At 35.0% G+C, this 26,365-nt stretch overlaps 2 long non-coding RNA genes across 3 annotated transcripts; both read left to right on the top strand.

The window, feature by feature from the left end:
- The first annotated feature begins 271 nt into the window (after positions 1-271).
- On the top strand, positions 272-25,489 carry LOC149575683 (uncharacterized). 2 transcript variants are annotated; one of them, XR_016360207.1, is made up of 3 exons: positions 272-526; positions 4,882-4,977; positions 25,175-25,489. It is a non-coding gene; the product is annotated as an uncharacterized LOC149575683 (long non-coding RNA). The 2 variants fall into 2 exon arrangements; XR_016360206.1 differs by lacking the exons at positions 4,882-4,977; positions 25,175-25,489 and adding an exon at positions 660-1,606 and having other exon boundaries at positions 300-526.
- Positions 20,702-22,411, top strand: LOC149575684 (uncharacterized). Its single transcript, XR_016360208.1, has 2 exons — positions 20,702-21,305; positions 21,440-22,411. It is a non-coding gene; the product is annotated as an uncharacterized LOC149575684 (long non-coding RNA).
- Positions 25,490-26,365: the final 876 nt, after the last annotated feature.

Raw genomic sequence — 26,365 nt, 5'->3', positions numbered from 1 at the left:
TTAATTGAACGTTAATTTTTTTGATTGATAACATTATTTTTTATTTTTTATTCAAATTTTGGAATCACATTTTTATGTGGTAAATAAAATGCGATAGATCAGATTGGACTTTTACCATCAACATGACTGCTATTATATATGCAATAAGTCTTTTATCCAACGGTTGCCTTTTATGGATTTGGAACCGTTGATTGGGAAACTCAGCTCCTCCATCTCATATGGGGAACACCTTCTTAATGAATAAAGTAAGTCAACACAACATTATAAGCTCTTTTAAACCAATAAACCCTAGAGACACCTGGCCTCCTCTCATTGGTCGGATGAGTTGCGGTAGGATGTGTGCCATCGCTAGCTCCGATGCCGTCGATCGGTTCCATAACCTAATCCCTTTGGTTCCTGCATCTTACACCTGAATACAACTTGACCTCGTCTCCTTATCTGATCGCCTAATCGTTTCCTTACCAGGTGGATACACCCACAAGCTTCCTGATTCAAATATGGGGATATATCGCTCCTCAAGTACACGGTGAGTTTCAAATACTCTGCTTCTCCATCTTTTTAACATCTTAGATCTCTCTCATTTATGATTCTATCAGCAACCCATCTACTCTGTTTTATACTTATAGCTTGCTTGATTTGTTTTCTATTGTGTTGTAAAGTGATGAGTGCAGTTTGTTGAAGAGTATTATGGATTTTTCTGCCATAGAGCTCATGGAAATGAATTCATCTGGAGTAACTAAACGTGATGGATCGTGTAGAAGAATATTTGTAATGGTTAGACTGCAATCAATGTAGATTTGGTAGGGATGGGCGGTTTTGGTAAAATTACACTTGTCAAACTATCGGGTATCATTGAAATCTCATGTATTTATGGATGCACCTTTGGTATTAGAGGGTTGAATCTCTTTCATATCAAGTAACTCTTCTGTTGGCATGCTAAGTTAAAATCTTATATGCCTTATTCAGTTTGAGATCTTACTCGAATTCTACTCAATTCTTCCTATGGAATACCTTGACCTCTCAAGGGATTTGGAGGGAAGACTTGAGTGGATGAGATAGGTTACCGAAAATACTTGGAGACTATCTTAGACATAGCTTGCTTTTTTATTGAAAAGCAAAGAGTTTGGCAATTTATTTATAAAATGTAATTTGAAAGTATGTTTGGCCAGGTCAATTCTGCAAGAATTGTAAGTGGTTTGTATACTTGGGAAACACTTATTTAAAAGTGTTTCTCTTGAACTTCAATAGTGATCACGATATAAGGATGCATGATCACCGGATAAGAATGCACGATCACAGCATGAGAATGCTTGATCACCGGATAAGAATGCATGATCACCGCATGAGAATGCATGACCATTGCACATCCAGACACTATTTAAGACAACATTCCAAAATGATTTCTTGCTCAAGGACCAAGGGAGTTGGTAGATAGTTGGCTGGTTAGAGCAACAACTTAGTCTCTTCATTTTGAGGGCTAAAGCCCACGTACTTGCACTTTATGTTGCTCCGATTATATTTGTAAAACACCGCATAAGAATGCATGATCATTTTTTCTCTGCAATTTGGAAAGATAAGTTTTGAATAAAATATAATTGTTAGATTATGAATGATGTCATTCAAGTACTACTGGAGTTGAGGCTGAAATTTACTTTGATAGAATGTGATCTGCCACTAGTCTTAAATGTAGAATATTAATAGGTTTTATGATTTTGTTTTATATTATTCATACTTTCAGATCTAGCTGAAATTTACTTTGATAGAATGTGATCTGCCACTAGTCTTTAATGTAGAATATTAATAGATTTTATGATTTTGTTTTATATTATTCATACTTTCAGATCTATATCACATTCTTGGCATAAAAAAGTATGCAAGATTAATACACATGCTACTATTTTCTCTTCTAGCTTCCTGTAAAAATTGGTCATTCTTTCTGTCGAGTGAATGAAAATTGGTCGTATGCTCCTTTGCAATGGAGACTGCCATTTCTTGCAGTCCTAGTTTCCAATATTTTTCAAATTTAATAATATTTCCAAGGTATTTGATTTGATTTTTTTAATTAATTCAACATATTAATTTGCTGTGATTAGGCTACAACGAGAACTTATATCTTCTGAAATAGCTGGAGTAGGTCTAGTTAAAAATGCTATCTTCATACCTAACTCTATCAAAGATTTAACAAACTTGCAGCAAATAGATTAGTCCAACTGGATAGAGTCTCAATTTCTTTGAAGTAGCTAGCATTAATAAAAATCAGAAAAAAAACCTGATTCATGGAGCATCGGAGTTTCCCATTTTGAGACTTTGAAATAGCTGTTTACTCAAATTGTTTTAGCTTCGAAAGTTAAAATGCCATCATTTAGTACATATCTGTTCAAGGATATGCAAACCTGTGGTATATTGATTTATGGAATTTAAGATTTCTCTAAAATTCCTGCTATATCTAAATTTATGGTATTCTTTAAAGGTCATGTTTACATTTTGACTTTTTGAAAAATATCATACAACAAGCTGAAGTTTTTGAAATGTTGGGAATCTCAAGAGTTGTCATTAATTCACAAATCAAATACTCTTGAAAAAGCTCCATCTTGATGAGATCAAGATAAGGGATGTACCAACGAACATTAGTGAATGAAGTAAAGTGCAATTTCTAAAATGAAAGATCCTCTTCCTGAGGAGCATTCCAACTTTGGAATATTTGAGTATGTTAGGAATTTAAGATATAAGTTTTTAACAATCAATCAAATAGTAACCTGTTGTTTTTCAAAATGATGTGTCAAGAGTTTTTTTATATCGATATTTTGGATCACACTCTGTGATCCATCATGAGGCTTAGAAGAGACAATAAAGAGATTGCTGAGCATAAGCGGTCCGCCACTCAAAAGCTTGACACACTTGTAAATGTATTCTGCTTGAATCATCTAGCATTTCTTGCTTCACACAATTGTAAAATCTTCACCAAAGCAGTTTATAGATTTTCAATCTTTTAGATTATCCAAAATTAGTATTGTTAGGAGTGAAGTCTTTATCAAAAACATTTCATTAATCAAATTGGTCAGGATTAGGCTTCTTGATGAAAGTGAGACACAAATATTCAAGGTATTATCTTCTGGAGAGTTAAGACCTGAAAATTTCCCATTTCTTGAACGACACTTGATAAATGGAAAATGTCGCCACACAATTGTTTCATTTAATTTTTTCTAAATGCTTAATGATGTATAAATAATAAATATCCAGTATTCTACCATCCTGACCTATCAGTTATGCATTTGGTTCACTTGCTGTGTGTTCTATTTTTTGCTATACCAAGTGTTCTTTATTTCATTTGTTTCCCATTTTGCTGTAAATCTCTACTAATAAGTGGAGACTGATGAAGAGTATTGTGAATTTTGCATTAAAGTTGATTTAAAGGGTTTCATTCGAAGTTAGCCAAACATCATGTTTGTCTCAATGAAGCGGTAAGAGGCTTTAAAACTCCCACAATACGATCTCTGCAGAGTGGTCAGAATGTACAAATTGTGGGCATGAGACATTGTGGTAAAACAACACTCGCTAAAAGCACTATACGATAGAAGATGCTTCTCCATCTCTACAGTTTCATTTTTTCTGTCTCTGTGCATGGTGCTACAGCCAAAAACACATAAACAACTAGCAGGTAACTTGGAAGGACCTCCATCCCATACTTTTCTTCATTTAACAACATACATTAATAGTATATTTTATTTCTGAATTTGATTGTGTATGTTTTTTAGTATCAATATTACATTTCAGAATATTGTTCATCATCAAAATGATACATTTCTATTTGATAACAAACATAAATAGTATATTTATTTCTGTATTCAATTGTGTATATTTTTTAGCATCAGCATTACATTTCAGATTATTGCCCACCATCAAAATGATAAATCCTCATTTGACAACACACATTAAAATGAGTTTTTAGCATCAACATTATCACCATCCATCATCAGAATGATACATTAATGCGAGTCTTGAGATCTGTTTGTCTGCTGTTAGTTCTGGATGATGTGGATAGCTTTATTGTTGTCACAGCTAATGGATTGGGTATCCTCAGATCTTTGGGTAGCTTATTCATTTAAAGTGCAACCAAGTTGCTGTATTTTTTCCTTACAGCTCTATTCACTACAGGAATAAAAGGATTCGCTTGAAATGTTTGGAAAAAGCAAAGTGGTATCAAGTGTGCACTTGACTAAATATAATACAAGAAGGGAGTTATACAGCCAATAAACTTTACCTCTCATCAATCTCTAATATTTGTTCGTACAATCATCATGTTTATGATATATGACCGAGATTAAAGGATACGTCTATCCAACTCAAATACTAAGCTATTGTTACTAGTTTTAGCTGTTCATTTATCTCAGTGATTTTTATTCGGATATTGGACAATGGAAATTGAAGTTATGCTATTTTCAAGAATTGTTACTAGTTTTAGCTGTTCATTTATCTCAGTGATTTTTATTCGGATATTGGACAATGGAAATTGAAGTTATGCGATTTTCAAGAGTTGCTTGCAATTATAATGAATAATGAATAATGAAACATGAATAATGAATAATGAAACAGTAAACCATTTGTTAGCCTTAATCTGAATAATGAAACAGTAAACCATTTGTTAGCCTTAATCTGAGTTGCCATATTTTAAATTGCCTCTGGTTTCCTTTGAAATCCGAAGTCTTGTATTGGACAAGTCCTTATCAGTCTCATATCTTGTGAATATCATCGACCCTTGCATATAGAAACCAGCCTTGTGTTGTCCATCACAACTCTCGTGTCTTGAACCTCTTCGAACCTCGGTTCGAAGTAGTTCAAAGAAGTTCAATCAAATGTTTTAACACTAACTATTTTTCGCAGGTGGGACCCGCTGAGCATAATGAAGATGTTCGTTTGAACCTCTACAAACCTCGGTTCGAAGTGGTTCAAAGTAGTTCAATTGCTAAAGACTTTCGGGTAAGCATTAATGATTCATCAAGGACGATCAATTACCGAGAAACTATTTGAGGTGATAGAAGTAATGATTAGGGGTTGTGTAGGATTTAATTTTTGTTTGAGGCATGAGATCAGTCGCCATCATGATTCAAAAAGGCAAATCTTTCGCCCGAGAGTTGGATTATTTGTTAGACTTGTAATTATTGCAAGGACACCTGCAAAAAATGCTCATTTAATGAAGGTGTCTTATCATAGCTTCAAGTGTGCAAATCAAGCCACAATGAAATCACCATGAATGCCTCATAATGGGATAGTACTTTCACTAGTATGTCTTCTTTCCTTTTTAAGCATGAGTTTTCTGTTTCATTGCTTTATTATGCGAAAGTGCAAATTGAAGGAGGAGCAACCATAATTGAAGGAAAAAGGTCTAGTTTTCTCTCAGCAAATCATAGGTGAGAACACAAGAAACCCCTTGTTCTTTCCTCTGTGTGTGTTTCGAAGAACAAAGCAGTGTTGGGTTTTAATTTCCTTTGCTTAAAATGAAGGCATTTTTACATTTTTTTTGGGAATATTTCCAATTTGGAGTGTAGAAGGCCTTTATTACTGATACTAATTTGGAGGGTGTCAAGGTTGAGAAATTACAAGGAAATTTTCTTGAACAAGCAGACGAAGTTAATGGTTGTATGGAGATTTTGACAAGTGGTTTGGTTGAAGTTGCGGCTTTCCCCCTTGCCCTTCTGAGTCCTAAGTTACTCTAGCTATGTACTGACCACTATGATGTGAGGACTAAGAGCATTTTAAATAAAGATGGAGAACCAGTGTTATCCATCTCTAGAGAGACCATTTCATCAATCTTGCGTTTGTTTGAATGCACTTTTGCTGCTTTTAGCCCTACCCAGTCTTTGGTTGAGTAAGAAACCCCAGAGAAATACCATAACATGTTGGCTAGAAAGTGGATAGAAACAAATTATAAAGGCGGTTCAAGACTTCCCAAAATAATCACCAAAGACCATATGAAACCTCATATCCACGACCTCATGGTTTACTACATAGGGTCAAAGGTTTTCAGATGTCTTTATCTTTGAAGAGTGGATGTACTGTTATGTAGAAATCATTCTAAAGGGAGAACAACTATTGGATTGGTTAGAATTGATAGTCAATTGAATGAGAAATCAGCTAAAATATGCTAAAGTATCTAGAGAAGATTTCTACATGTCTTCCTACCCGACCTACTACATTGCTTGTGTCAGCAATATTGCTTCTCTCCCCCATGAAACTTGGAGTGAAGATGTAACCATCTACCAATATTGTCCTTTGCTCCAAAGGGATAGAGTATTGGAGGATTTTAGGAAAACACACGATGTGCTAATAGAAAGTATGCACTTGAACCTCAAAAAGGCACCCATGTCCAGATTATCCCCAGAGGCCCAAAAGCTAATTAAGAATTATGGGAGCTATTTTATCTAATTTCCTAAGTTCACATACTTCAAAATAGGGGGATTTGAGGAAGAACCAGTAAAATTGCCTCGTTATGCTCTAGATTGTTTCATCATAGCTGAAATTTGTAGACAATTGTTTTCAGTACTTAAAGATAATCTTCCCTAGGAAAACTGGGAGTCTGTTTTCCCTGTTAAACTTTGTCAATTGACTTGTAACAACATGGTTAATGCCTCGGTCGTTGGGAGCAATTTGCTTAGTTTTAATCTTGGGTCCTACCATGGAAGGAGAAAGTTTGACAACAAAGGTTTCGCGACTAAAGTACTTGGTCTTAAAAGTCAATCACCCACAGTTCCACATCTAGAAGATTTATGGAAAGATTGTAATGATGAAGAAGAAGGGATAAAGAAAGACCATTCAAGACTAACACTCCCGCAAATAAATTTTCTCAAAATGAAGTTTCAGTTGGAAGGAGTAGTTGAAGATGGTTAAGATATTATTGAGCTGGGATGGGAAGAAGCAAGTGAGCTAAAACAATTGGAGGTAGATTGGAACAAAGGGGAAGATGATGATATAAATTTGAGAACCAAATCTATCCTTACTCACATGGATAATTGGTTCAGAAGAATAGACATGAAAGTTGCCAATGAAAAACAAACTAGAAAATCTCCAAAGAAAGTTTCTTTCATTGAGATATTGACCTCTGACATCAATTTCCTCTCATGTTGCAAGTGGTACTTTGACGCCTATAAGCAGAAAAAAACACCATCCCCTAAGCAAAGCATGACCCCTAGAACTAGGTCAAAGGCTAAGTCTGAGGCACTCATACAGTAGGAGATTCAAAAAGAGAAAATGATGTCTCAGGGACAAGGTTTGAGAGAAGAACTCAGCTTCTTAGGCACTCAGGATGGCGACGTGCAGTTAGTAGAGACTCCTAGTTTGGATCAACATAAGTTTATGATTCTTCTTAGGGGAAGTCAGGGGATGATTGCTACTCCTACTATACCATCATGGCTGTCTAGTTCTATCAGCAAGAAGTGAACCCTGCAGCATGTGTCTACACTAGTCAAAGATATTGTCACCAAGTATGTGGCTCGTGGTTCTAAAAGTAAAAAGATGAAGAGAGACGTGCAACTGATCAAAGATCTAGTGATTGGAAGAGTAATGACAGAAGTGGCCACATACAAACAGAAAGAGGAATCTAGAGAAATTAATGCCGAGGGCTTTAAGGTCAACACTGTGGAATTAGGGGCTATTACCAGAGGCGCTAGTAATCATTTCTTCAAATTCTCTACTAACCATATGCTAACTCAATAAAAAAGGGACAACAAGGAAAAGAAAGAATTGAAAGCATTGGTAATCACCATGGCGGCTTATAAGAACTTAGGTGCCCTTCCATTGGTCCAGACCCCATAGTCTTTTGACCCTAATTCCCCAGACAACCAATAGTTGGTTAAGCAAATGCAAAGGGGTAAATTGCTCTCAAACCCAGTACAGGAATGAGTGACATCCATAATGAAGGAAGGCAGTAAGTTCATTTTAGATTTTACTACCACATTTGTTGAAGGAGACGTGTTGTTGGGCAAAATTCAAACCCTTGTGCCAGTTTGGGAAGCTGACCAGAATCGCTGCCAAGCCATTGTATTCCAAGTTCATGAAGTTGAGAGATACAGGATATTGGAGTTTCTAAATGAAAATCCCATGAAGACCGTGGATTCATGCGTGCTTTTTATTCTTAAGAGCAATATGGGATGGAAGGAGTCAATTTACAAAGGAGCCATTGAAGAAATGCAATTAGTAGAAGCTGAAATCGCAGGAACGCACAAAGAATTCCTAAAGGACATGTAGGTTGTCAATCCTACCGAAATCCTACAATTTGAAGATGGTAATATGGACTCTGAGGTATTGATCTAGAACTTCAATGATGTTGTGATAGAAATAAAAGAAAATGACATGCCTACCCCTGGAGACTTCAATACCTTGGCAAACATCAAATCAATGTTATATCTAAAGAAGAATCTCATGCCGAGGCAAAGCCGAAGAATCAAAGGGCTAAAATGGCAAAAGGATGCTTGTAGATCGAAGTTGCTCAGTCTAAAGGATCCTCACTCCCATGCAATGTAGGAGTTCACAAACGCCTTCAAGAGCTGGAAATTGGTGAAGCAGACTATGGCGGATGGAGGGAATACCGGCGACAGTGTTTAGTTAGGAGTAGTTATTTTCTATTTTATTTTTCAAGCTATTTTTAAAATTGTTTCTCGTTTTTGCAACTGTTTCTAACCGAAAGACTAGGCTTTAATGGAGGCCTTTTCAAATTTGTAATGAACCATAAATGCTAGAACATTTAGCTCATTAGGGGTTAGATTTTTAGTAGCCAAAAAATATACTCTGATAAACTTAGTACTGTTTTAAGTTATTTATTTGGAAGTAGCGATAGATAGATAGCCATATGTTTGGAAATACTTTCTTAAATGACTTGGTGCTAAAGAAGTCTTTTTGAATATATATCTATCACATTTTGTCATGCTATAAAACTTAGCGTTTAAAGTGGTTCAATCATAGTTACATTGTGAGTTGTGGTGATTCGTTCCGTATAACATTTATTGTTGTTTCTTGTTGATGAATCTCATTTATTTTCTTCTAGTTTCAGTTTGAATTTGTGGTAAAGTTTCATTTCTTAGTTAAATTCTACTAATTTGTGGAAAGACTATGAGCTTTTCATCCATTAAATCTTTGAGTATGCAAGTTATTACCTCAGTACCTAAGAGTACATGAGTGTTACTTATACTCTTTCCGACAAAAGTGTGCCTTTAATCAATTTCGGTCTTTAAATTTATTGATAAATCTTTTGCAAAGGGAGTTGTACCTGTGAAATTCAGAGGGGAATGAATAACTCAACGTTTACCCAACTGTTATGAACTTTATTGGATTTTCCAATCCTTGGGCATAGATTGAATTTTTGTTATAGTAGGAAAAGACAATATGTTCACTAACACCATTAAAGAATGATCATCCACCATTGTTATAGACAATTGAATCCTTGTGAACAAGTGAATCTATTGAGTTGCTTACTCATCTTATGTGTTGCTTAATAAAGTAGAAATTTATTCCTTTAAAAAGAAGAAGAAATAAGAGTACAAATTCAAAGTTATCAAGGGAGAATCACCTTTTCTTTTCTAATAATGCTTTCAAAATAGGCAAAAACAGTTCTATTGTAGTGAGGTGGAAAGTGAGCACATGTGAGGAGTATCTAAACTTAAAGAAAAATAGGTAAAAGCATTTGACATTTAGGCTCCGTTTGGTTGCAGGAAGATGAGGGGCGGAATACAGATACAAGAGTAAAAATTTGGTTTTGGAGTTAAAATCGGGGGTTTGGTTCATCAAAACTCAGAACTTGATTTTCACTTTCATCTTCTTTTTTGACTAATATTGGAAGATGAATCTTCCAGCGAAAAGGTGGAATTCAAAATTAAAACTTGATTATTGTAGATTATGAACACTTTTTGATAAAACCTTAGGGTTTGCGAAAACCATGGTTAGGTTTTTTGGAAGATGAAAGAGGCATTTGGGAATAGGAGGCAACATTGTTCATATGTGAGTTTTTGGGGTTTGTGGTGCCATTGTTCTTGGGCGAGTTTGGGGTTTCTTTGGTTCTGGTCGTGACCGTGGCTGTGGAGTTTCTCTGGCTTGTTCTTTGATGAAGGTTATGACCGTGGGGTTTACTTGGTTTGTTCTTGGTCGATGATTGTGGCTATGGGGTTTGTCTGGGTGTGGACGACGGCTGTGGGGTTTCTCTTCTTTGGACGACAATGATGGCTTTGAACATGGTTCTCTTCTCCCACCAATCTTTGTGCACATAGTTCTCTTCTCCCACCCACCTTTGCATTTTTGGGTTTTTTGTTCAAAAGCCTCTTTTATTCAATCTAAGGCTAACAATGCATTTTGGGTTTTTTTCTTTACATTCAAGACAAAAATCAGTTCAAAATGATAATAGTTTATTGTGAGTCTGCTTAGGAAAATATTCAATATGTGCTCAATAATGAGTTCCAATATGTGCTCATGTCATTACTTCTGATTACCTATATATATCATAGTTAAAGCTCTGATTATGTGTACCAATAACAATGAAATGTACAATTATATCAATAGTTTACGAGGTCATAAACTATGTATAGATCCATGCAATACCATTAAACAAAGGCCACTCATAAATTGGAATTACTTTAGATGCCAATCATGCTAATGCTAATGAAATGAACAACTAAACTATTTAACAATTTGTTGCTGTAGTGAGTTCTAGTTTAGTGTTGCGAGAGATCAATGCAATACCACTAAACAGAACCAAGTCATAAACTATGTATGGATCAACTATGTATAGATCAATGCCAAAATTTGATCTAATCTATACATAGTTTGTGTACACATAGTTTATGAGGTCATAAACTATGTATAGATCAATATAATTTCATTAAACATAGCCAACTCATAAACTATGTATGGATCAACTACGTATACATCAATGACAATCATAGCTTTTATCTATACATAGTTTATCATGGCTTCATTGCTATCTGCTTAGCAAAACAGTTAATATATGTTGTAACAGTTTGTTTCGAATATGCTGAGCAAAGCAGTCAATATGTGCTCAGTAATGGGATCAATGCAAATCATGCCAATGAAATGAGCAATTAAACTATGTATAGATCAATACAGAGAGAAACCCTATTCCACATTCGAGCGATTCTCCTTTTCATCTTCTAAAAGATGAACCTTAGTTTCGATGGGCCTGGCAGTTTACTAAAATGCATTCATAAAAACCCAAATTTAGGTTATAATTTGTACATATGCGTCTATATACATACATGTGTGTGTGTACATTTATACATGTGTGTGTGTCTATATACATGTGTCTATACATACAGACGTACATACATGTGTGTGTACATATATACATGTGTCTATGTATGCATATACATGTGTTTGTGTTCATATATACATGTCTATGTGAGCATATAGACAAATGGAATCAATAATATGCATTCATTGCTACAAACAGATTACATGGAGTAGAATGGCACGTTATTGTTGCATTGTTCATTATGGGCTAATGATCCTCACTAGTTGGTACTCCTTGTTGTACTTGAATAAATAATTGACTTCTTAATGCAATGAGGCCAACAAATAATCATGTTGTATCTAGATAAGTGATAGTGGATATCTCATAACTGATAGTGTATAATTTGTCCACGTTTCAAGCCATTGATGGATCCTATAGACAACATAGAGGTTCAAGGACACATAGTTAGGAAGACCACATACACTTGCATTCTCATAGTTCTTTTTGCTTTTGTTGCCATAGCCAAAGTACTAGTAGCCCAAGATGGCAGTAAAATGGGTAAACGAATAAGAAAAGGAAATTTTTTTTGTAGAGACATTATTCATTCCAATGAGGTGGATTGTCATGATGAGATTCAGATGAGTAGGGCAGCCTTCTTTTGTCTAGCTCGTATTCTCAGGCTGAAAGGAAGCTTGAGAGATACGATCCACTTGAAGTTAGAGAAACAACTAGTGATGTTCCTCCACACCCTTGGGCACAATTTGAGGAACCACAAGATTGCACATAACTTTGGGCACTCAGGATAGATAGTTACTTGGTACTTCCACAAGGTTTTGACGGTTGTCTTAGCCCTTCATAGGGATTACTTCATACCACTTGGTCTAGGCACTCCTCCCAAAATTAGTGTGAAGGATCATTTTGATCCATTCTTCAAAGTAAATTATACATTTTTAAAAGTTTATTGTCTAGATTGTTATCCCTATCTTATTATCGCTTGAGCATACATTTGATCAGTATATCATATCCCATAGGATTGCATTGGAGCTATTGATGGATCCCATATTTTAGTGCGAGTCGATGTCGACATACAGGGTAAATATTGTGATAGAAAAGTGAACTTGTAGCAAAATGTTATATTTGTCAGCTCCTTTGATTGTAAGTTTTAGTACTGCCTTGCTGGTTGGGAAGGCTCTGTTGCAAATAGTGGTGTTCTAATCTTAGCTCTATCCAGAGCATATCCACTTGTAGTTCCCCCTGGTAAGCCAAATCACATTTTAATATACTCAAGGGTATACTAAATGTTTCAAGTATTGACAATATACTTTCTTTATGTAGGAAAATATTTTCTAGTGGATGTTGGATATCCAAATGCCCCTGGATTTCTCACTTCTTATTAGCGTACACGCTACCACTTGAAAGTGTGGTCAAGAGAAAACCCAATAAACTTTGCACATGACTTGTTCAACCATTGACACTCCTCTCTTAGAAATGCAGTAGAACGTACATTTGGTATTTTGAAGCAGCATTTTCCAATCTTGAGACATGCAACGTCTTATGGTATCATGACACAATCTTAGATTGTTTTAGCATGTTGCATACTTCACAATTTCATTATGATAGAGGATGGCCTTCCATTGGAAGTAGCTATTGAAGAGGAAAATGACCGTGATGAGATAGAGGTACTAGTGCTTGAGACATATGGGTTGTCTCAGGAGGATAGAAATGAGTGGGCATAATTTTGAGAAGATATAGCAAGTAGGATGTGGGAGGATTACAGATCCCGAGAATAATTGAACTTTTATGGGGACAATGTGTTTTATTTGATTAAAGTGATGTATGCATAAACAATGATGGATGATTTCCCTTATCTGATGTTAGTCCTTGTTGCATTCCAATTAAATTTAAAGAGCATTAACTTTCAATTTCAATAATATTATTAGTTTAAATTGTAATACATTCATACCTATTGGATATGTTAGCCTCGTTACATTAGGATGTATTAAAAGTTTCAATTAAAAGTTCATCATCTTCAATTTTAAATGAAATACAACAAGGAGTACCAAATGATGAAGATTATAAGCCCATTATTAACAAGACAACAACAAATTCGCTAAAGATCTTATTTTTCTGATGTTAGTCCTTGTTGCATTCCATTTAAATTTAAAAAACATTAGCTTTCAATTTGAATCATATGATTAGTTTAAATTGTAATACGTTTAAAACAATGACAACAATATATACTTTGTGAATAGAAATTGTAGAATACGACATATATTGAGCTCATGAAGAGCATGAACAGACCTGTTAGTGTGAGCCAATTATATTCTCCCATTAGTTTGAACGATATGGATGGATCCCTTAGTGTGAGTAACAAATCCTTTTCTTCTTCAAAGAAGATAATGTGGACAAAACAGATGGAACACAAGTTTATAGACTTGCTCGTTGAACATATTCATCTTGGACAAAAAGGTGGAGGTGGCTTTAAAAAAGAAGTGTGGACTGCCATAGAGAGGACATTCAATGCAGAGATGAACTCTAATCTATCACGGAATCTTTTTAAGAATAAGCTGAAATCATGAAAAGTAGGATATAGAGTAATGAAGGACTTGAAAAATACAAGTAGGTTTGCTTCGAATGAAGAACTCAAACTGTGGATGTTGAGGATTCAGTGTGGGATGACCTTTTGAAGGTAGGATGATCTTTGTACTCTTTTGGTTGAAAAAATATTTTGCCTTCTTATTTTAGTAATGAAAGACTAACAACTTAATCCATTTATTTATGCTTACATGTAGAAGAGAGAATTCAAAAATGCAAAAATGTATAAAAGGTCACCCTTCCAATATTTCAATGAGTTGGTTGTAATTGCCGGCAATGACATTGCTGAAGGGTACATAGCTACAATGCTCCTTGATGCTAAAGAAGGGAACTCTATGAATGATGCATTCCACCCGCTTGATGAAGATGATATCGGTTGCGGTACACCTCTTGACAACGAATCAGATTTGGATGAAGAGTTTTATTATTCGAATCAGTCGAGTGCAAGTGGTAGAGGAAATCCTCCACCATCATCATCAAGGAGGGAAAATAGGAAGAAGACAACTTTGGCTACATCATTGGATGTGATATGCAAAACTATGAAGGAACTCTAAGATGGAAATTCACATTGAACTAGAACAATGCCATCAATCATGTTGTGACAAATGGAGATTGAATAATTGCTCATAACAAAAGGTAAATATGACTAGTCGTAAATTAGCATTTATTCAAAATATGAAAAACAAGTTATAAGGAGACATAAGTACAATATACTATTATGCACAAAATAGAATTTGCAAGTATCATGGATAGCTATAATGGCATGTCAAACTATAATTAAAGCTAGTTACAAAAGATACCAGTCAATATAAAATAAGACATATAATCAAATAATGTATATGCATGAATCTCATATTCTCTGTGTCAAATATGTATAATGAAATAATGTATATGTATTGATATGCTATGAGACATACTCTTGCTCTATCAAGTTGTATAACATGATTGAGTAAATGCTTTGCTAATGTAAACTATTATTGAAATATAATGGCAAATTACATCACATGCTTTATCCTATTGCATATCCAATGTATAAAACACTATCTAAATTGCTACTTGTCATATGCAAAAACTATACTTAGGCAGGAACTTTGATGCCTTGCGTCCTTGTTAACATTTAAAAACATCAAATATCAAATGATTTTAATATATTTGTCTAAAAAAATTTGAAATAGAATTACCATTGTAATATAAAGTTTGGGGCTTAGGATTACAATTAATTTTGGGTCAAAATTAATAATAGGGTTCAATTAAAATTGAATTGAATTTATAGCTCTTTAGATATAACTTAGATTAAAGATCGTGTTCAGGTTAGGGTTGAATTAGTATTAGAAAGGGTTTATATTATGGTCATAGTTAATATGTGCTATATTAGGCTAGGAATTGGCTTCTGTTTTGGGTTCTATCTACAATCCTAACTAGGACCATAATCACCACCTTATGAGACTTATGAGTTTAATCTCAATAGTTCATTTATATTGCATGCCCTATAATATGTTATTCAACATATAGTGACTATCAATGTAACCAATACACCTCTTTTTCGAGGAAGTGCTAGTTATGAATTTTTGTTTCAATGCCAAGATCCTTATTAGACTTATAAGAACAATCCAAATTCTTTTAATTATATTGTATGTCTTATAACTATATTTTAGAATTTTTTTTTTCAATCATGTGTGGATCCTTGTGAGACTCATAAGAACAATCTAATATTTAGTTATATTGTATGTCTTATAACTATATTGTTCAACACATATTGTCTATTGACATAAACATTGTACCTCCTTTTAATATAAGTATTAGTTATCTTTTCTAATTCAAAAATTTGTTTCTATCATGTATGATCCTTCACCATTCTTTTTCAAAGTGTCCCCATGCAATTTTTTAATTATAGGGAAATAATAACTTAGAATCTTTTCCTATTTTATATGTCTTACCAATTTTTTTGATCTTCTATTTATTTGGTTCCAACTTAACTTCTAGATTTTTTCAAAAATATACAATTAAAAATATAGTTTTAAATAACATTTACAAATATTTTATGCATATCTCCTCAAAATACGCCTAAAATAGTTGAGGAGCTCTACTACACACGAAATAAGCTAATCTTCCAACCACATACCCACTCCACACACGTCCCATTTCTAGTTGTATAAATTGAAATTTAAAACTAGCAATCACACTTTAGTGTGCACTAGGTACCCCGAATAGATGTGAATTTTTTTTATGAAGTATTTTATTGTTTTCCATACATTTTGATATTAGTCCATTTAGCAAAGGACTGAGCTTGTAAATCATTTCGATATTGGTGCATTTAGAAAAGGATTGTGCTTGTAATGAATGAAGAAGTGACAAAAAAAAATTAAAGATAGGTAGATAGGAATATAGAGAGGTTGAAAGAGAGAGATTTTGAAAAATGTGAGTTGAAAAGATAAATGTAGAAAAAGAAGTGAAAAGCTACACATTTATGCTTGGTCTGATAATCCAATGAACTAAAAAGGAGCGTGAACATCATTATGTAACTTATATGAAAATATTTTAAAGATTATCTCTCAATGAACAAAATTATGAAATGAAACCTATAATATAGCTATTCTAACTTAATTTAGCTAAAGGGTTGAATATTTTATATCAATTTCAATAACTAACTCTAGCAACTTTGCCAAGTTAATTATATATGTTAATGTTTTAATTGTATTTTTATATTTAAAAAAAGTAAAGTTAAAATATAAGAATTAAATAAAAATTATGGACTATAATAATGTCTATTTTTTAAGAAACAAGATTGAAAATGATAAGAAGAAATGAAAAACTAATGTGGTTATCAAACAAGTATAAAATTAGAGATAATTTGTGTTTAAATTTTATAAATCTATTAATGATCTAAAAATTAATAAGAAATTCCAATCACAAATAAAAAGAAATTCCTATCATATAGAAATAGAGTCCTTCCCTTATATTGAGAAAACATTTTCTAATTTAAACAAAAAAACACACAAAATTATCTCTTATCTCTATCTTGTTAATTATTCAAATTTTAAAATATTAAATATTAATATAGATAATTAAAAGAATAAAATATTAATATTTATTGTAAATAACTTTTAATAAATTTTAAAAATATTTATAAGTTTAATTATTTTTATTTTATAGAACAATAGATAGATAGATAGATAGATAAAATTTTAACGTCCACGAGGCCAAAAATAGCCTATGGGACAGCAAGACAACTCAAGCAGACTTAAGTAGCGCTGTTCGCCTCTTGTGTAGACTAATGATGAGCCCCCCCAATTGCTCAATGTACTCTTCGTTGAACAGGTTATGCCAAGAACTGTCACATATAGTATCCGCAAACTTATCCCTGCTATCCTTGTAGGCCTCACATTCTAGAATAAAGTGCTGTTCAGTTTCCACTTTCCCAGAATTGCAAAATCTGCAAATTCTCTCTTCCCAAGCCTCCTTTGGCCTCTTCCAACGCCCGGTCTCACAACGAAGTTGGTGAGAGTTGGTTCTCAGCTGAGCAATAAGAATTTTAGCTCTCCAAGAAATGTTGGCTCCTATGTACACTTGTTCGAGTTGATCACAAGTGGGGTTGAACTCATTTATATAATATAGTTTCTTCCTCCCAATCTCGCTTCCCCAATTTCTCTTGTAGAATTTCTCCATAACAAAGACCTTTATTTCTTTATTACTTGTGGGGCACATATTGAAATGAATATTCCATTTACTCATCCACTTGATGTTTTGTTGCATCCATGTCCTTTTTCGCTTACATAGTGTGTCACTAAAGACAACTTTCGGCCATCTATCCTCTTCCATTTTTTCGATTCTTTTTAGATAGCTTAAAAGGCGAACCATAGCAAGTGCTTCAATAGGCGCAGCCCCCATTTCACTTAGCATGATGTCATATGGAACAGTGCTTTTAATTTTAAACTTGCTTGTAATCAAGCGCTTTTGGATTCCTTCGATTTGTTTCCATTGTGCTATAGTAGTGCTGCTGGCCCATAATTCACACCCATAAAGAACAACTGGCAGCACAAGAAGACCAAACAAGGTTTGAATAGTTTTCCAATCCCACAACTCCGCTTCACGGCACCTATTCTGAAGAGCGTAGAAAGCCTTCCATCCACCTAATGTCCTTTTATACCTGCAGCTAGACCAGCTTAGTTTTTTGTTGAAATCGATGCCAAGGTATTTATATTCCGCAACTTCTTCGAGAACAATTCCATTGTAATAAAATTCATGTTGATGCTATTTTTTATTATTAGAGAAAATCATAACCTTGGTTTTGCTGATATTGACTTGCATCCCCACCATTCTACAAAAGCGCTCAAGAGAAGATAGATGGTCTTGCAAACCACAAGCAGATTTGGCAATTAAAATGAGGTCGTCCGCATATAGGAGTAGCTTTATAACAAATTCCCCTAGCTGAATGCCTTCACGCTCTTGCGTGTTTAACCACTCTTCCAGTTTGTCAATATATAAACCAAATAAAGTAGGGGATAAAGGGCAGCCCTGTTTGACCCTGATATCGCTCCTAAAACATTCTGAAATGCCATCTGAAGTTCTGATTTTGACTTTCACCTCTTCGTACATTCTATGAGCAGCAGCTCTGAGATGCCTAGGAATCCCCAATTCTTCCATCCTCAACCAAAGCTTGTCTCTCGGAACGGTATCAAAAGCCTTTTTGAAGTCAACAAAGCAACAAAAAACCTCTTCTTTTTTCTCCCACTCTTTTTCAATAATGTGTCTCAGAGTGACACAGTGATCCACTGTCGAGTGCTTTGGCCTAAAACCAGCTTGCCCTTTAGCACGTTTATGATTTTCTTCTGCCCATTTGCTGATCTTAGTTTCTATCATACTGCCAAAAAGTTTAGCAAAGAGGGGATTGATCATTATAGTCCTGTAGTTGGAGGGATTGTTAACATCACCACTCTTAAAAAGTGGTATTGCAAGGCTGATTGTCCAATCTTTCGGAAACCCTTCCTGGCAGATTTTGTTGAAGATTTCAGTGATGTGCGGTGCAAGAGTTTTCATACCCCACTTCAAATATTCAGCTTGAAGCGCAACAAGGTCTTTTGCTTTGCCTCCACCCAACTTCTTAATCCCTGTCTCTATCTCTTGCACAGTAAAAATATTTGTGGTATCATTGACCAAAGGTGGCTGTCCCACTCCACCCTCTTGTTCATAAAGTTTCTTAGCATAATCAAACCATTGGGTGGCAGTAATATTATTTTCAGTTTGCTTCCTCCTTGGTTGGAGTTCTTTCCAAAAACGTTTGGGGTTATTTCTGCTCAAGAAAATTAGCTCCTCTCTCCTTGTGGACATAAAATCGATTTTTTTCTTCTTTAGGATCTGTTTGTAGGTCTTAATGTCAAGGTTAGTTTTATTTGACTCCCTTAGATTTCTCCTAGACCTCTTGCATTCCTTATCAAACCATGCATTGGCTGGAAAACAATTAGTTTCAGATTTTCTATTTTTTGCTCTCTTGCATTTTGAAAGAGCCTTGTGAATCAGATTTGATAAATCATGACTATTAACACCATGCTTATACATAGGGTGTCCCATACAAAGTTCCTCAAGAGCAGCCCTGAAAGTGTTACTATTTTCTGAAGTTAACAAAATTCTGCCCTGAGAAGGTGGGTGTTGAGAGCCTTGGATTTTTGCCCCAATCCGTCTATCCTTTGCCCAATACAAATTTACGTACAGTGGTCTATGATCTGATTTGAGATCCCAAATGTGCTCTCCAATTTCAACTTCTTCAATATTGTTATACAAATGCTGCGAACAAATTACATAGTCTACCACACTTGCCCCGTTGTATGTGTTGCAAGTGAAATTGCCCGACTTAGCCCATCTAGCCAAACCATTACAGATTATTAGATCAAATGTGCCACACAAAGTGATCAATTCTTCCCCAAAATGATTGCAGCCTTTAGCATCTTCGGATATTCTATCCCATGGATGATTTCTCTCTTCTGTGAGCCAAATAGGGTTATCATTTACTTCGGAGCTGAAAATACTTGCTTGCCAATTTGCTGTCCTAGCATTGAAATCTCCAACGAGAAGGACATCCCCACGTTGTGAAAAAACAGCAACATCTTTCTTTAACGTAGCATAAGGGTCATTGTGATCTAAACCACACTTTTTATAAATTTTAGATACTTGTGGAGCAAAGTAACAAGCTGCAATCCTGAGAAGAGTGTTATTTTCCACGATTTTGAGCCATATAAATTGTTTATTAGAATCAGTCTTTTCCAGCTGAATGACACGACCTTCTTTTTCTTTTACTAGAACCATTATACCTCCATAACCTTTACCATTTCCCGCTGCCTCATTCCACACTGCCATCTTCCAGTAGCCTTCAAACAATGGGGTCTTACATCCCTCATGCTCATGTGTCTCTATGAGACAAATAATGTCTTTGCCTTCTGCAATAGGCCCTAACCCAGGCCCACGTCTCCACGGATAACCTCTGCAATTCCAACAAACTAAACTTAAGGACGCCTGGGTTAAGCTTGATTGCTATTTATTTTGATGCGAAAGACTCAAAGTTGAGTTATTATCGCTAGGTGTGATTATGGATCTTGTTGTATCGCTGCCTGTTAAGGTGTTTGTTGTTGCACCTTTGTTGCCTTCTTGCTGCCCTTCATTGTAGCGGTGGCCAAAATGAGCAATAACTGCTTTTCCCTTGAACATCCAAGCTCTTTTGCCTTCATTTCTAGCTGTTCTGATTTTTTCCATTTCCATCCTTCTTTCTACTTGCTGTCTCATAGTTAAATCCTCCTCTAAAACGAAGCGAGAACCCCACAAAAGTTGTTTTTTGTTAAGTAGATTTTGTTTGTCGCTAATGCGAAGCATGACTACCTTGATTGGCCTATTTCTCTCAGCGTGTGGTTTGCCAACCCTCCAAGCTTGGCAGATTTGTCCTTGCCACAACAACACATCTTGTAGGAAATCCCTCGTTAGGTCAAGGGTATGTTCGCCTTCCCCATAGTCTTTTATCCCCTTGATAATTATATTGGATGCCCTAAGCTGCCTTTCCTTGACCTCTTTGTCTTGCGTGTTCACACGAATCTTTGCCTCTTCTCTTGCCATAGAGAAAGCCTAACAAAGCGGCTTGAACAAGCAAGGAGAACTCAGCTCCTCCATCTCATACGGGGAATGCCTTCTGGGTAATGTGTAAAGTAAGTCAACACAACATTAAATGCTCCTTTAAACCAAGAAACCCTAGAGACACCTGGCTTTCTCTCATTGGTCGGATGAGTTGCAAAGGATGTGTGCCATCAGTAGCTCTGATGCAGTCGATCGGTTCCTTAACCTAATCTTACAAGTTCCTCCATCTTACACCTGAGTACAAGTTTACCTTGTCTCCTTGTCTGATCGCCTAATAATGCAATAGTGCATTTTCCTTACCAGGTAGATACACCCACAAGCTTCCTGATTCAAATATGGGGATATATCGCTCCCCAAATACACGGTGAGTTTCAAATACTCTGCTTCTCAATCTTTTTTACATCTTAGATCTCTCTCATTTATGATTTTATCAGCAACCCATCTGCTCTGTTTTTATACTGATTGCTTGCTTGATTTGTTTTCTATTGTGTTGTAAAGTGATGAGTGCAGTTTGTTGAAGAGTATTATGGATTTTTCTGCCATAGGGCTCATGAAAATGAATTCATCAGGAGAAACTAAACGTGATGGAGCGTGTAGAAGAATATTTGTAATGGTTAGATTGCGATCAATGTAGATTTGGTAGGAATGGGCGGTTTTGGTAAAATTACACTTGTCAAACTATTGGATATCATTGAAATCTTATGTATTTATGGATGCACCTTTGGTATGGGAGGGTTCAATCTCTTTCATATCAAGTAACTCTTTGTTGGCATGCTAGGTTAAAATCTTATATGCCTCATTCAGTTTGAGATCTTACTCGAATTCTACTCAATTCTTCCTATGGAATACCTTGACCTCTCAATGGATTTGGAGGGAAGACTTGAGTGGATGAGAAAGGTTATCTAAAATACTTGGAGATTATCCTAGACATAGCTTGCTTTTTTATTGAAAAGCAAAGAGTTTGGCAATTTATTTATAAAATGATATTTGAAAGTATGTTTGGCCAAGTCAATTCTACACGAATTGTAAGTGGTTTGTATACTTGGGAAACACTTATTTAAAAGTGTTTCTCTTGAACTTCCGAAGTGATCACGACATAAGAATGCATGATCACCGGATAAGAATGCACGATCATAGCATGGGAATGCTTGATCACCGGATAAGAATGCATGATCACTGCATAAGAATGCATGACCATCGCGCATCCAGACACTATTTAAGACAACATTCCAAAATGACTTCTTGCTCAAGTATCGAGGGAGTTGGTGGATAATTAGCTGGTTAGAGCAACAACTTAGTCTTTTCATTTTGAGAGCTAAAGCCCATGTATCGAGACACTTGCACTTTATGTTGCTCTGATTATATTTGCAAAACACCGCATAAGAATGCATGATCATTTTTCTCTGCAATTTGAAAAGATAAAATTTTGAATAAAACATAATTGTTGGATTATGGATGACGTCATTCAAATACTACTGGAGTTAAGGCTGATATTTACTTTGATAGAATGTGATCTGCCACTAGTCATTAATGTAGAATATTAATAGGTTTTATGATTTTGTTTTACATTATTCATACTTTAAGATCTATATCACATTCTTGGCATAAAAAAGTATGCAAGACTAATACACATGCTACTATTTTCTCTTCTAGCGTCCTGTAAAAATTGGTCATTCTTTCTGTCGAGTGAATGAAAATTGGTTGTATGCTGCTTTGCAATGGAGACCGCCATTTCTTGCAGTCCTAGTTTCCAATATTTTTCAAATTTAATAATATTTCCAAGGTAGTTGATTTTATTTTTTTAATTAATTCAACCTATTAATTTCCTGTGATTAGGCTACCACGAGAACTTTATCTTCTGAAATAGCTGGAGTACCTCTAGTTAAAAAAGCTATCTTCATACCGAACTCTATCAAAGATTTAACAAGCTTGCAGCAAATAGATTAATCCAGTTTCTTTGAAGTAGCTAGCATTAATTAAAATCAGGAAAAAAAAAAAACAAAAAAAACTTGATTCGTTGAGCATCGGAGTTTCCCATTTGGAGACTTTGAAATAGCTGTTTTCTCAAATTGTTTTAGCTTCCAGAGTTAAAATGTCATCATTTAGTACATATCTGTTCAAGGATATGCAAACCTGTGGTATATTGATTTGTCCAGCTTGATGGAATTTAAGATGTCTCTAATATTCCTGCTATATCTTCGTTTATGGTGTTCTTTAAATGTCATGTTTACATTTTGACATTTTCAAAAATATCATACAAGAAGCTGAAGTTTTTGAAATGTTGGGAATCTCAAGAGTTGTCATTAACTCACACATCAAATACTCTTGAAAAAGCTCCATCTTGATGAGATCAAGATAAGGGATGTACCAACGAACATTGGTGAATGAAGTAAAGTGCAATTTCTAAAATGAAAGATCCTCTTCTTGAGGAGAATTCGAACTTTGGAATTTTTGAGTATGTTAGAAATTTAAGATACAAGTTTTTCAGAATCAATCAAATAGTAAGCTGTTGTTTCTGAAAATGATGTGTCACGAGTTTTTTTTATCGATATTTTGGATCACACTCTGTGATCTATCATGAAGCTTAGAAGAGACAATAAACAGATTGTTGAACATAAGCGGTCCCCCACACGAAAGCTTGACACACTTGTAAATGTATTGTGCTTGAATCATCTAGCATTTCTTGTGTCACACAATTGTAAAATCTTCTCCAAAGCAGTTTATAGATTCTCAATCTCTTAGATTATCCAAAAGTACTATTGTCAGGAGTGAAGTCTTTAACAAAAATATTTCATTAACTCACCGTTGGTTTTTGGGTCAAGTTGGGATTAGGCCTCTTGATGAAAGTGAGACACAAATATTCAAGGTTTTATCTTCTGAAGAGAGTTATTCAAGCCCTGAAAATTTCCCATTTCTTGAAGAACACTTGATAAATGGAAAATATCGCCACACAATTGTTTCATGTAATTTTTTCGACATGCTTAATGATGTATAAATATACAGTATTCTACCATCCTGACCTATCCGTTTTGCATTTGGTTCACTTGCTGTGTGATCTATTTTTTGCTATACCAAGTGATTTTTATTTCATTTGTTTCTCGTTTTGCTGTAAATTTTTACTAATAGGTGGAGACTGATGAAGAGTATTGTGAATTTTGCATTAGAGTTGATTTATTGGGTTTCATTCAAAGTTAGTCAAACATCATGTTTGTCTCAATGAAGCGGTAAGAGGCCTTAAAACTCCCACAATATGATCTCTGCAGAGTGGGCAGAATGTACAAATTGTGGGCATGAGACATTGTGGTAAAACAACACTCGCTAAAAACAACACCATACGATAGAAGATGCTTCTCCTTCTCTGCAGTTTTATTTTTTCTGTCTCTGTGCATGGTGCTACAGCCAAAAACATATAAATAACTAGCAGGTAACTTGGAAGGACTTTGGGAGGGCGGGGGCCCTAGTTCGGTTGGCTAAATCTTCCCTGTTGAAGAGGGTTGGTCGCGGGTTCTAGTCTCCCCCGTCCTCGTGGTACCGGTGGGCGTGTTGCGCCAGCACTACCGGTCACGTTAAAAAGTTTACCAGGCGCACTGCAGTTTATAGGGGGGCCGTGTTGCACCGTTTCCTGCAGTCTAAAAAAAAAAAAAAAAAAAAAAAAACTTAGAAGGACTTTCATGGCATAATTTTTCTCCATTTAACAACATTCATTAATAGTATATTTTATTTCTGAATATGACTGTGTATGCTTTTTAGCATCAATATTACATTTCAGATCGTTCATCACCAAAATGATACATCTCTATTTAGTGACATACATTAATAGTATATTTTATTTCTGGATTCGATTGTGTATATTTTTTAGCATCAACATTGCATTTTGGATCATCGTCCATCATCAAAATGATACATCTCCATTTGACAACACACATTAATAGTATATTTTATTTCTAAATTTGACTGTATATGTTTTTTTTAGCATCAACATTACATTTCAGATCACCATTCATCATCAGAATGGTACATTAATGCAAGTCTTTTGAGATCTGTTTTTCTGCTGTTAGTTCTGGATGATGTCTGGACAATGAGACCAACTAGATGCTTTGCTTCCCATGATGAATCTCCCTTGGATTGGATTGCTTTATTATTGTCACAGCTAATGGATTGGGTATCCTCAGATCTTTGGGTAGCTTATTCATTTATAAAGTGCAACTAAGTTGCTGTATTTTTTTCTCACAGCTCTATTTACTAGAGGAATCAAAGGATTTGCTTGAAATGTTGGGAAAAAGAAAAGTGGTGTCAGAAAAGGGAGTTATACAGCCAATAGAGTTTACCTCTCTTGAGTCTCTAATATTTGTTTGTACAATCACCATGTTTATGATAAATAACTTAAAATAAAGGTAGCGCTATCCAACTCGAATGCAAGCTAATGTTACTAATTGTTAGCTGTTTATTTATCTCAGTGACGTTTATTCGGATATTGGACAATGGAAAATGAAGTTATGCTATTTTCCAGAGTTGCTTGCGTATATAATGAATTTCAATGACGGGAAATTGTTGTGTTCTGTTAAGTTTTTGGTTGGCTGATAGGGCTTTGGAAGAACTAAAATGTATGGAGTTCCCATAATTTTGTGGCTAACTTGTGTTTCTGTGTTTTACCTTCTGTCACAGAATAAGTGAATGAATGCCATTTTCAACCATTTCACATGTATTAAGTTCTTGGTTTGAATGAAACCAGAATAGAATTAGGCCTCATTTTCAGTTCATGGTATTAGTTTTGTTTTTGTTTAGGTATCTATCTGTGACAAGAATGTATCTATTAGATTATTGCAAACTCTGCAAATTTGATTCTGTGGAAGGAAGAGATAGAGATAAAAGTTTCTGGCTGTGGTCGTGTGTAAGTTTTTGTATTGATGCACTCCACTATCTATCATCAGAATGTGAAGATATGAAGGGACTGATTTTTATCCTTCAATGGGATGTCATTTCCCACAAAAGCGAGAAGAATGTCATGCCTGTATTTAGAGGTTCAATAAATCCGCTTTATATTCTGTGTCATTTCAAATAAAACATCACATTTTTTATCTTTGGTAAACAGATTTGTCACTGTAAAAATGGCTCGACGGAGTGTATGTGGCAAACCATTCACAACAGTTGGATAGGCTCTTGGTATGTGGCCTTCCTCTGCGTTTAGAGGGGGCAACTCCGTCGTATGATGTAATTTTAAAGATTTTCAAAATAAAAAATTTAAACTTTTAAAGATCAATAGAAAGCCATTGATGACAAATGCACCACGCAACTTCACAACTTTCTAGAGTTAACATAAAATGATAATAAAGACAATCAATAATTACGCTTGAAAATGATCATTATCACCATGCTGATTCATGTTTCATAAGCATTCACACAATACCGTGAAAACGTTCACTA

This window comes from Cupressus sempervirens, chromosome 2, assembly GCF_028749045.1.
Source record: "Cupressus sempervirens isolate cs-2001-9-10 chromosome 2, ASM2874904v1, whole genome shotgun sequence".
Classification (NCBI taxonomy): Eukaryota; Viridiplantae; Streptophyta; class Pinopsida; order Cupressales; family Cupressaceae; genus Cupressus; species Cupressus sempervirens.
The sequence above is the reverse complement of the archived record's forward strand: the minus strand, read 5'-3'. Positions and strand labels throughout refer to the sequence as shown.